Here is a 9949-nt window from a genome sequence, read left to right as displayed (position 1 = left end):
ACAATGTTTAGCATTCAATCAAATATTAACAAGCATGCAAAGAAGCAGGAAATAAATAACTCATACTGAGGAGAAAAATCAATCAATTGAACCAACCAAAAAAAGACACAGATGACAGAATTAGTAGACAGGACTATGCGAAGGCATTTAATCAAATCGACTGTATTTCATACATTTAAGAAGCTAGAGAAAAGATCAAATATTTTACACAGAAATATATATGATATAAAAGATGACCCTAGTCAAGCTTACAGAGATGAAAACTGTCTGGGATGAAAAATACAATGGAAGGAAGGAATGGCATATTAAAGATTGCAGAACAAAACATTAGTGAATTTGAAGACATAACAATAGAAATTATCCAAAATAAAAGAGCAAAAAAGAGACTGAGAAGGTAATAGAGTATTAGTGAGCTGTGGAACAACCTCAAGCAGCCTAACATGTGTAAGTGGAGTCACAAAAGAGAGGAAAGAGAGGGAAGGAAAGAACAGAACAAGAAATATGAAGAAACACTGGTCAAACTTTTTCCAAATTTGATGAAACTATAAACCAATAGATCCAAGAAGCTCACAGAATCCCAAGTATGAGAAACAAAGAAAACTACATCAAGACAACTATAATGAAATTGTTTTAAAATGGTGATAAAGAGAAAATCTTAAAAGTAACAAAAGAAAAAAAGATACATGAACATTATTAGGAACATCTTTATGTCAATACATTTGACAACTTAGATGAAATGGACAAATTCCTTGAAAGACACAAACTACCAAAGTTCACTCAAAAAGAAATTTTTTTAAAAGCCTAAATATCTCTGTATCTATTAAATAAATGGTGTTTGTAGTTAAAATCCTGCCATAGAGAACACTCCAGGCCCAAATGGATTCACCAGTGAATTGTACCAAAGATTTAAGGAAGAAACAATTCCCATTCTACACAAACACTTCCAGAAAATTAAAGAGGAGGGAATATTTTCCAACTCATTTTGTGAGGCCAGCATTACAGTGACACCAAAACCAAATAAAGAGATTTTAAGAAAATTACTGACTCATATCCTTCAGAAGCAGAGATGAAAAAAAAAAATGTTTTAGAAAATTTTAGCAAATCTAATCTAACAGGGGTCCTGGTGGCACAGTGGATAAGTGCTCTGCTAACTGAAAGGTTGGCAGGTTGAACCCACCAGCTGCTCCATGGGAGAAAGATGTGGTAGTCTGCTTCTGTAAAGATTTATAGCCCTGGAAACCCGATGGGGCAGTTCAACTCTGTCCTATATGGTTGCTATAGGGTCTCTATGAGTCAGAATTGACTCGACAGCAATGGGGTACGCTAATAATATTTAAAAAGAATAATGCATTAAGACCAAGTAAGTTTTATTTCAGAAATGTAAAGTTGGTTTAAAAAAAATTAATGTAATTCATCATATTAATGGACTAAAAAGAAAAAGAAATTTCAATAGATGCAGAAAAAGCTTTTGACAAAAATCCAACATCCATTCCTGATAAAAACTCTCAGTAACCCAGGAATAGTAGGCAGCTTCCTCAGCCTGACAAAGGACAACTATGAATCGACTCAATGGCACACAACAACAGCACGAGAAACTTACAGCTAACATTACACATAATGGCCAAAGAATGAATGCTTTCCCCACAAGCAGGAGCAAGTTAAAGATGTTTGTTCTCACTATTTCTACTCAACATTGTAGTGGAGGTTCTAGCCAGTTTAATAAGACAAGAAAAAGACATAAAAGGTATCAAGTTGGAAAGGAAGAAGTAAAACTCTCTATTTATACATAACATAATTGTCTATATAGAAAATATTATGGAAACTAACAAAAAAGCTGCTGGATTAAATGCATTTAGCAAGGTTTCAGGATATAAAATGAAGATATTTGCATATATTAGCAAAGAACATTCAGAATCAGAAATTTTAAAATAATATTTACAATAGGATTAAAAATATGAAATATTTAGGGATAAATCTCACTAAAGATGTGCAAGACCTGTACATTAAAAACTATAAAACACTGCTGAGAGGACTTAAATAAATGGAAGAAGACTTAATATTTTTAAGACATCAATTCTCTTTTAATTGATCTAGAGAGTCAATGCAAACACAGTCTAAATCCTAGCAGAATTTTTGTTATTTGTGAATACTGACAATTTGATTCTAAAATTCATATGGAAATGCAAAAGACTTAGAATAACCCAAACAATTTTATACATGAACAAATTTGTAGGACTTACACTATCTGACTGCAAGACTGAATGTAAAGGTATAGTAATCAAGACAGTATGGTATTGGCATAAAGATAGAGAAAAAGATTAATGGGACAGAATACAGAGTCCAGAAAGGGATGCAAACATATTTAAACAATTGATTTTTGACAAAAGTGCACAGGCAATTCAGTGGAGAAAGGGTAATATTTTTAACAAATGATGGTGGAACAATTAGACAGCCATATGCAAAATCAAAAAACCTCTGAGCCGTACCTCCCATCATATACAAAAATTAACTCAAAATGGTCTGTAGAACTGAATATAAAACCTAAAACTATAAAACTTCTAGAAAAAAAGAAACACAGGAAACAGTATTTATGACCTTGGGTTAAGCAAAGTTATTTTATATATGACTGTAAAGCACATTACCACTCATCTGTCAGTTTGTCCTACTATAGAGGCTTACGTGTTGCTGTGATGCTGGAAGCTATACCACTGGTCACTCATGGTAGACAGGTTTCAGCAGAGCTTCCAGACTAATACTCACTAGGAAGAAGGATCTGGCAATCTACTTCTAAAAAAAAATTGCCCAGTGAAAACCTTATAAGTCGCAGTGCAATATTGTCTGATATAGTGTCAGAAAGTGAGCCCCTCAGGTTGGAAGGCACTAAAAATACAACTGGGAAAGACCTGCCTCTTCAAAGTAGAGTCAAGTCGACCTTAATGATGTGGATGGAGTAAGTTTTCAGGACCTTCATTTGCTGATGTGGCACAACTCAAAATGAGAAGAAACAGCTGCAAACATGCATTAATAACTGGAATGTGGAATGTACAAAGTATGAATCTAGGAAAATTGGAAGTTGTCAAAAATGAAATGGAACACTTGAAGATAGATATCTTAGGCACTAGTGAGCTGAAATGGACTGATACTGGCCATTTTGAATCAGACAATCATATGGTCTACTATGCTGGGAATGACAAATTGAAGAGGAATGGCATTGCATATTCATCGTCAAAAAGAACATTTTAAAATCTATCCTGAAGTACAACGCTGTCAGTGATAGGATAACAGCCATACACCTACAAGGAAGACCAGTTAATAAGACTATCATTCAAATTTATACACCTATCACTAAGGCCAAAGATGAAGAAATTGAAGATTTTTATCAACTTCTGCAGTCTGAAATTGGTCAAACATACAATCAAGATGCACTGATAATTACTGGTGACTTGAATGCAAAAGTTGGAATGAAGAAGATCAGTAGTTGGAAAGTACAGTCTTGGTGATAGAAACAATGCTGGAGATCACATAATAGAGTTTTGCAAGACCAACAACGTATTCATTGGAAATACCTTTTATCAACAACATAAATGGCAACTATACACATGGACCTCACCAGATGGAATACACAGGAATCAAATAGACTGCCTCTGTAGATAGAGACAACAGAGAAGCTCAATATCATCAGTCAGGGGCCGACTGCAGAACAGATCATTAATTGCTCATATGCAAGTTCAAGTTGAAGCTGAAGAAAATTAAAACAAGTCCAAGAGAGCCAAAGGACAACCTTAAGTATACCCCACCTGAAGTTAGAGATTAGATTTGATGCACTGAGCAAAGACCACACGAGTTGTGAGATGACATCAAGGACATCATACATGAAAAAAGCAAGAAGTCATTAAAAAAGACAGGAAAGAAAAGACCAAAATTGATGTCAGAAAAGACTCTGAAACTTGCTATTGAACATACAGTAGCTAAAGAGAATGAAAGAAATGATGAAGTAAAAGAACTGAACAGAAGATTTCAAAGGGCAGCTCAAGAAGACAAAGTAAAGTATTATAATGAAATATGCAAAAACCTGGAGTTAGAAAACCAAAAAAGAAGAACACACTTTGCATTTCTCAAACTGAAAGAACTGAAGAAAAAACTCAAGCCTCAAGTTGCAATATCAAGGTATTCTATGGGCAAAAAATTGGACAACATAGAAAGCGTCAAAAGAAGTTGGAAAGAATACACAGAGTCACTGTACCAAAAAGAATTGGTCAATGTTCAACCATTTCAGGAGATAGCATATGATCAAGAACCAATGGTACTGAAAGAAGAAGTCCAAGCTGCACCAAAGGCATTGGCAAAAAACAAGGCTCCAGGAATTGACAGAATACTGATTGAGATGTTTCAACAAACAGGTGCAAGGCTAGAGTGCTCATTTGTCTATGCCAAGAAAATTGGAAGACAGCTCCTGGCCAACCGACTGGAAGAGTTCCATATTTGTACCCATTCTGAAGAAAGGTGATCCAACAGAATGAGGAAATTATCAAACAATATCATTAATATCACATGTAAGTAAAATTTTGCTGAAGATCGTTCAAAAGCAGTTGCAGCAATATATTGACAGGGAATTGCTGGAAATTCAAGCCGGATTCAGAAGAGGATGTGGTACAAGAGATATCACTGCTGAAGTCAGATGGATCCTGGCTGAAAGCAGAGAATACCAGAAAGATGTTTACCTGTGTTTTATTGACTATGCGAAGGCATTTAACTGTGTGGATCATAACAAATTATGGATAACGTTGAGAAGAATGGGAATTCAGAACACTTAAATTATGCTCATGCGGGATCTGTACATAAATCAAGAGGCTGTCATTTGAACAAAACAAGGGAATACTGCATGGTTTAAAATCAGGAAATGTGTGCATCAGGGTTGTATCCTTTTACCATACTTATTCAATCTGTATGCTGAGCAAATAATCCGAGAAGCTGGAGTATATGAAGAAGAATAGGGCATCAGGATTGGAGGAAGACTCATTAACAACCTTCCATATGCAGATGACACAACCTTGCTTGCTGAAAGGGAGGAGGACTTGAAGCATCTCTTGATCAAGATCAAAGACTGGATTACACTTCAACAAAAAGAAAACAAAAATCCTCAGAAGTGGATCAATAAGCAACATTATGATAAACAGAGAAAATACTGAAGTTGTCAAGGATTTCTATTTTACTTGGATCCACAATCAATGTCCATGGAAGCAGCAGTCAAGAAATCAAATGATGTATTGCATTGAGCAAATCTGCTGCAAAAGACCTCTTTAAAGTATTAAAAAGCAAAGATGTCACTTTGAGGACTAAGGTACTCCTGACCCAAGCCATGGTATTTTCAATCGCCTCATATGCATGCTAAAACTGGACAATGAATAAAAAAGACCGAAGAAGAATTGATGCATTTGAATTATGGTGTTGGCGCAGAATATTGAATATACCATGGAATGCCAGAAGAATGAACAAATCTGTCTTGGAAGAAGTACAGCCACAATGTTCCTTAAGCGAGGATGGCAAGGCTTCATCTCACATACTTTGGACATGTTATTAGGAGGGACCAGTTCCTGGAGAAGGACATCATGTTTGCTAAAGCAGGGAGCCAGCGAAAAAGAGAAAAATCCTCAATGAGATAGATCCACACAGTGGCTGAAACAATGGGCCCAAACATAGCAACAATCGTGAGGATGGTGCAGGACTGGGCAGTGTTTCATTCTGTTGTACACAGGGTCACTCTGAATTGGAATCAACTCGATGGCTCCTAAGAACAACAAAAGCACAAACCATAAAAGAACAAAGTGATAAATTGGACTTCATCAAAATTAAGAATGTCTGCTCTTTGGACACTGTTAAGAAAATGAAAACAGAAGCCATAGAATGAGAGAAAATATTTGCAAATCTCATATCCAATAAAGGACTTGTATCTAGAATATATAAAGAACTCTCAAAACTCAATAATAAAAAAATAAAGACTCCAACTTTTTTAATGGGCAAAATATCTGAACAGATACTTCACCAAAGAAGATATACATATGGCAAATAAGCATATGAAAAGATGGTCAATGTCATTAGTCATTAGCTCTACACACTATTAGAATATCTAAAATTAAGAAGACTGACCATACTAAGTGTTGACAAGGACGTGGAGCAACTGGAGCTTTCATACACTGCTGATGGGAATGTAAGATGGTACAAATACTTTCAAAAACAGTTTGGGTTGTTTCTTAAAAAGTTAACCATACACCTACCACAGCCATTCCACTCCTGGGTATTTACCCAAGAGAAATGAAAGCATATGTCCGTACAAATACTTGACATGAACGTTCATAGCAGCTTTATTTTTAACAGTTGGAAACTGTAAATTACTTAAATGTTCATCAAGGGAGGAATGGATAAACAATTTATGGTGTATCCATACAATGGAGTACTCCTTAGCAATGAAAATGAATCAACCATTGATACACACAATAAGATGAATCTCAAAATAAATTATGCTGAGTCAAAGCAGCCAAACAAAAGAGTACATACTGTATGATTCCATTAATACTAAATTCTAGAAAATGCAAACTTATCTTTAGTGACAGAAAGCAGAGCAGTGGTTGCCAGAGGACAGAGGTTGGGATAGGGGGAGGCAGGACAATAACAAAAGTGCATGAGGAACTCTTGAAAATGCTCATTATCTTAATTGCGGTAATTGTTTCATGAGTGTATACATATGTCAAATCTTATCAAATTATACACGTTAAACCGTGCAGTTTGTTATATGTCAAGGTTACCTCAACAGGCTGCTTTTAAAACTTACACAATGTTTATATGGTACCTCTCACACAGTAGGTCCTCAGTAAATGTTGATCTCTTCCTTCTAACAAGTATGCTTTATAACTATGAACTAATAGGATCTTAATTCCTGGTTACAGGAGCTCTTTTCTCACCAGAAGGCTGCAGGAACCATTTCTAAAAGGCTAAACTGCTCAGTCATCTTTGCTTATCACTTTTCTGAAGGCTGGCAGCTCCATATCAGCGATGCCCCAGAAAGCCAGGTAGAGAAAGGCCAGCCTGGCTTCCTTCCTCTCCACGTCATCCCCCAAGCCACCATCAGCAGCAGCCTAACCCAATTTGATGACTCATCAGAATGCAAGATTCTCAAGTTCTGTACCCCTACTGCCCCTAGCACAGCGTCTGGCATGTAACTAAACCAAAAAATAAACCAAACCTGTTGCTGTAGAGTTAATTCTGACTCATGGCGACCCCATGTGTTACAGAGTAGAATTGCTCTATAGGGTTTTCTTCCACAGTACCACTGGGTAGGTTCGAACCACCAACCTATAGGTTAGTAAATCAGCGCACACTGCTTGTGCTACCCAGGGACCTCAGTATGTGGCTAGTGCTTGCTAAATGTTGAAAGAAGGAAGGAGTGAAGGAAAAGAGTGAAGTTTCTATCCCTGTTCCTGCTTACACCACATGATGAGGTCTTTTTCTAATAGGTGTGTCCTGAATTTCCCCAGTCCCACTAGCCTGGGGGCACAGATGAGGTCACATTAGCAGTAACATAGGTTCCAGCAGAGCTTCCACGCAGGGAGGGCATTCCAAGAAGCCCCAGTGTGTCCGCTAAAGGCAAGGAGCTCAAGGCAGGTGTTGCTTTGCTTGTGTGGAGAGGGGAGAGGGCCCATGAATGCAAAATTGGTGCAGGGCCACCCCAGAGGACTCCAAACAGTAGCTGACACATCCCTGAGGGGCTTGGCCTGGCCTCCCAGCAGTGCTGCTTTAGAAGATTAAGACAAAGTACAGCTCAGAACAGGAGGAGGTAGGAATCCTCCTCATTTCTGGCCAGGATCCAGCAGGGCTGTGGTGCAAGGAAGACAGAAGGGGACGCATTGCCATTTTGGCAGCTTGAGCAGTTTGCAGCTTTGTCAGTGCTCAGACCAGAGCAAAAGGTTGAGAAGCCGTTCTACACCCCCAGGACGGACAGAAATCATCTGGTTTAGAGGAAGGGACATGGGCCTTAGGACTCACTATGTAAGTGGGAGCAAGAGGTCTAGGAAATTTGAGTCATTACTGCTAATGTGACCTCATCTGTGCCCCCAGGCTGGTGGGCTGGGGGAATTCGGGATACACCTGTTAGAAAAAGACCTCATCGTGAAGAGTAAACTGGCACAGTTATCTCTAAGAATCTAAAGGCCAAGCCTTAGAAAAATATAAAAGTTATATTTCAAAGCTCCCAACTAGCTTTAAACACTGGCTTTTCAAAGTGATGTTTCTCTACACATCACTTTCGGATATGTTGACAGTAAGCTTATCTATGGGTTCTTATTATTTCTCTAAATGCTTACCTTCCAAAATGCCCCCAAAAGGCTACAAGATCCTGTTGTTGTGTGCTGTCGAATCGACTCCAACTCACAGTGACCCAAAGTGACAGAGCAGAAATGCTCCCGCTGGGTGGGTTGCAACAACCAACCTTTTGGTTAGCACTTAACCATTGCACCACCAGGGCTCCTTACAAGATACTGTAGGCATAGTCAAATAAGTTCATTTCAATCATCTGAATGTGGTCCTCAGGAAAATCTAAAGAGCTGACTAATTATCAAGGAAGAATGGCCTTGAACCGCTCCCTTGAGGCCTTAGCTCTGGGTGGGCTGAGCTCTGCAAAGGGTGCAGTATTTTGCAGTATTTCCAACGCAACAGAATAGTGCCTGGCACATATTAGGCACTCACTAAATGTTTATTGAAAAGAGAATCATTTAATAATGTTCTTCTGAATTGAATCTGCTTGCAATGCTTTGATGAATTAATTGCCAAATGTACGTAACCTTCCTTGACCAAAATAATGGTAACTTCATTTTGCCTAACAACTTTCTTTGAGTACCCTCACAACATTTCCTCATTAGTTCCTTCAGGCAGTCTACTAGCATCTACAGGAGACTGGTAAAAAGCCAAACCTTATTTTAAAGCAGACAGACCAGAAACAGCTATTTCAGAGTTATACACTAAATCACGACCTAATCAGTGCTATTGCTACACGATGGTGCTTCAGCAGGTCAACAAGTCCTGAGCACCAGCTTCTCAGCCTGTTCCCACCCAGCTCCAGAAAAGCAGGGGAGAGTTTGTATGAACATGTTGCCTAGATAAAATGTATCATTACAACTTTAATTAAGTGTTCACTTTTGTGTTTTTTAATAAAGGAAAAGCCTTGTTATGCCACTCTTGGTTTATAGATACTTAAATAGAAAGGATCTGACAAATTCAAACACTTAAAACTCCACAAAAGACGGCAAAACATTCAGATTTCCACGAGAAAAGACTTTTTTAAAACAATAGGCTTCAAAGACCTCCGGTGGGATAAGAAATTCAAATTGCCTCCCTCTTTTAGTCCTGGAAGATAATATCCTGGAGAAACTATTATAAGTCCTCCAGGTTATGAGAATTGTTTGAGGGCTTTTAAAAATGCATATGCCTGGGGTCAAAATGGCACGCAGCTTTAACAAATGGTGCTGGCATAACTGGATATCCATCTGCAAACAAATGAAACAAGACCCATACCTCACACCATGCACAAGAACTAACTCAAAATGGATCAAAGACCTAAATATAAAATCTAAAACAACAAAGATCATGGAAGAAAAAATAGGGACAAGGCTAGGAGCCCTAATACATGGCATAAACAGAATACGAACAGTAAGTAACAAAGCACAAACATCAGGAGAGACTAGATAACTGGGAGCTCCTAAAAATCAAACACTTATGCTCATCAAAAGACTACACCCAAAGAGTTGAAAGACAATTTACAGACTGGGAAAAAAATTTTGGCTACAACAAATTCAATCAGCGTCTAATCTCTAAAATCTACAAGATACTGCAAAACCTCAACAACAAAAAAACAAATAATCCAATTAAAAAATGGGCAAAGGATATGAACAGGCACTTC

This window comes from Trichechus manatus, unplaced genomic scaffold, assembly GCF_000243295.1.
Source record: "Trichechus manatus latirostris isolate Lorelei unplaced genomic scaffold, TriManLat1.0 scaffold00117, whole genome shotgun sequence".
Lineage (NCBI taxonomy): Eukaryota > Metazoa > Chordata > Mammalia > Sirenia > Trichechidae > Trichechus > Trichechus manatus.
Note: the sequence above shows the minus strand (reverse complement) of the source record.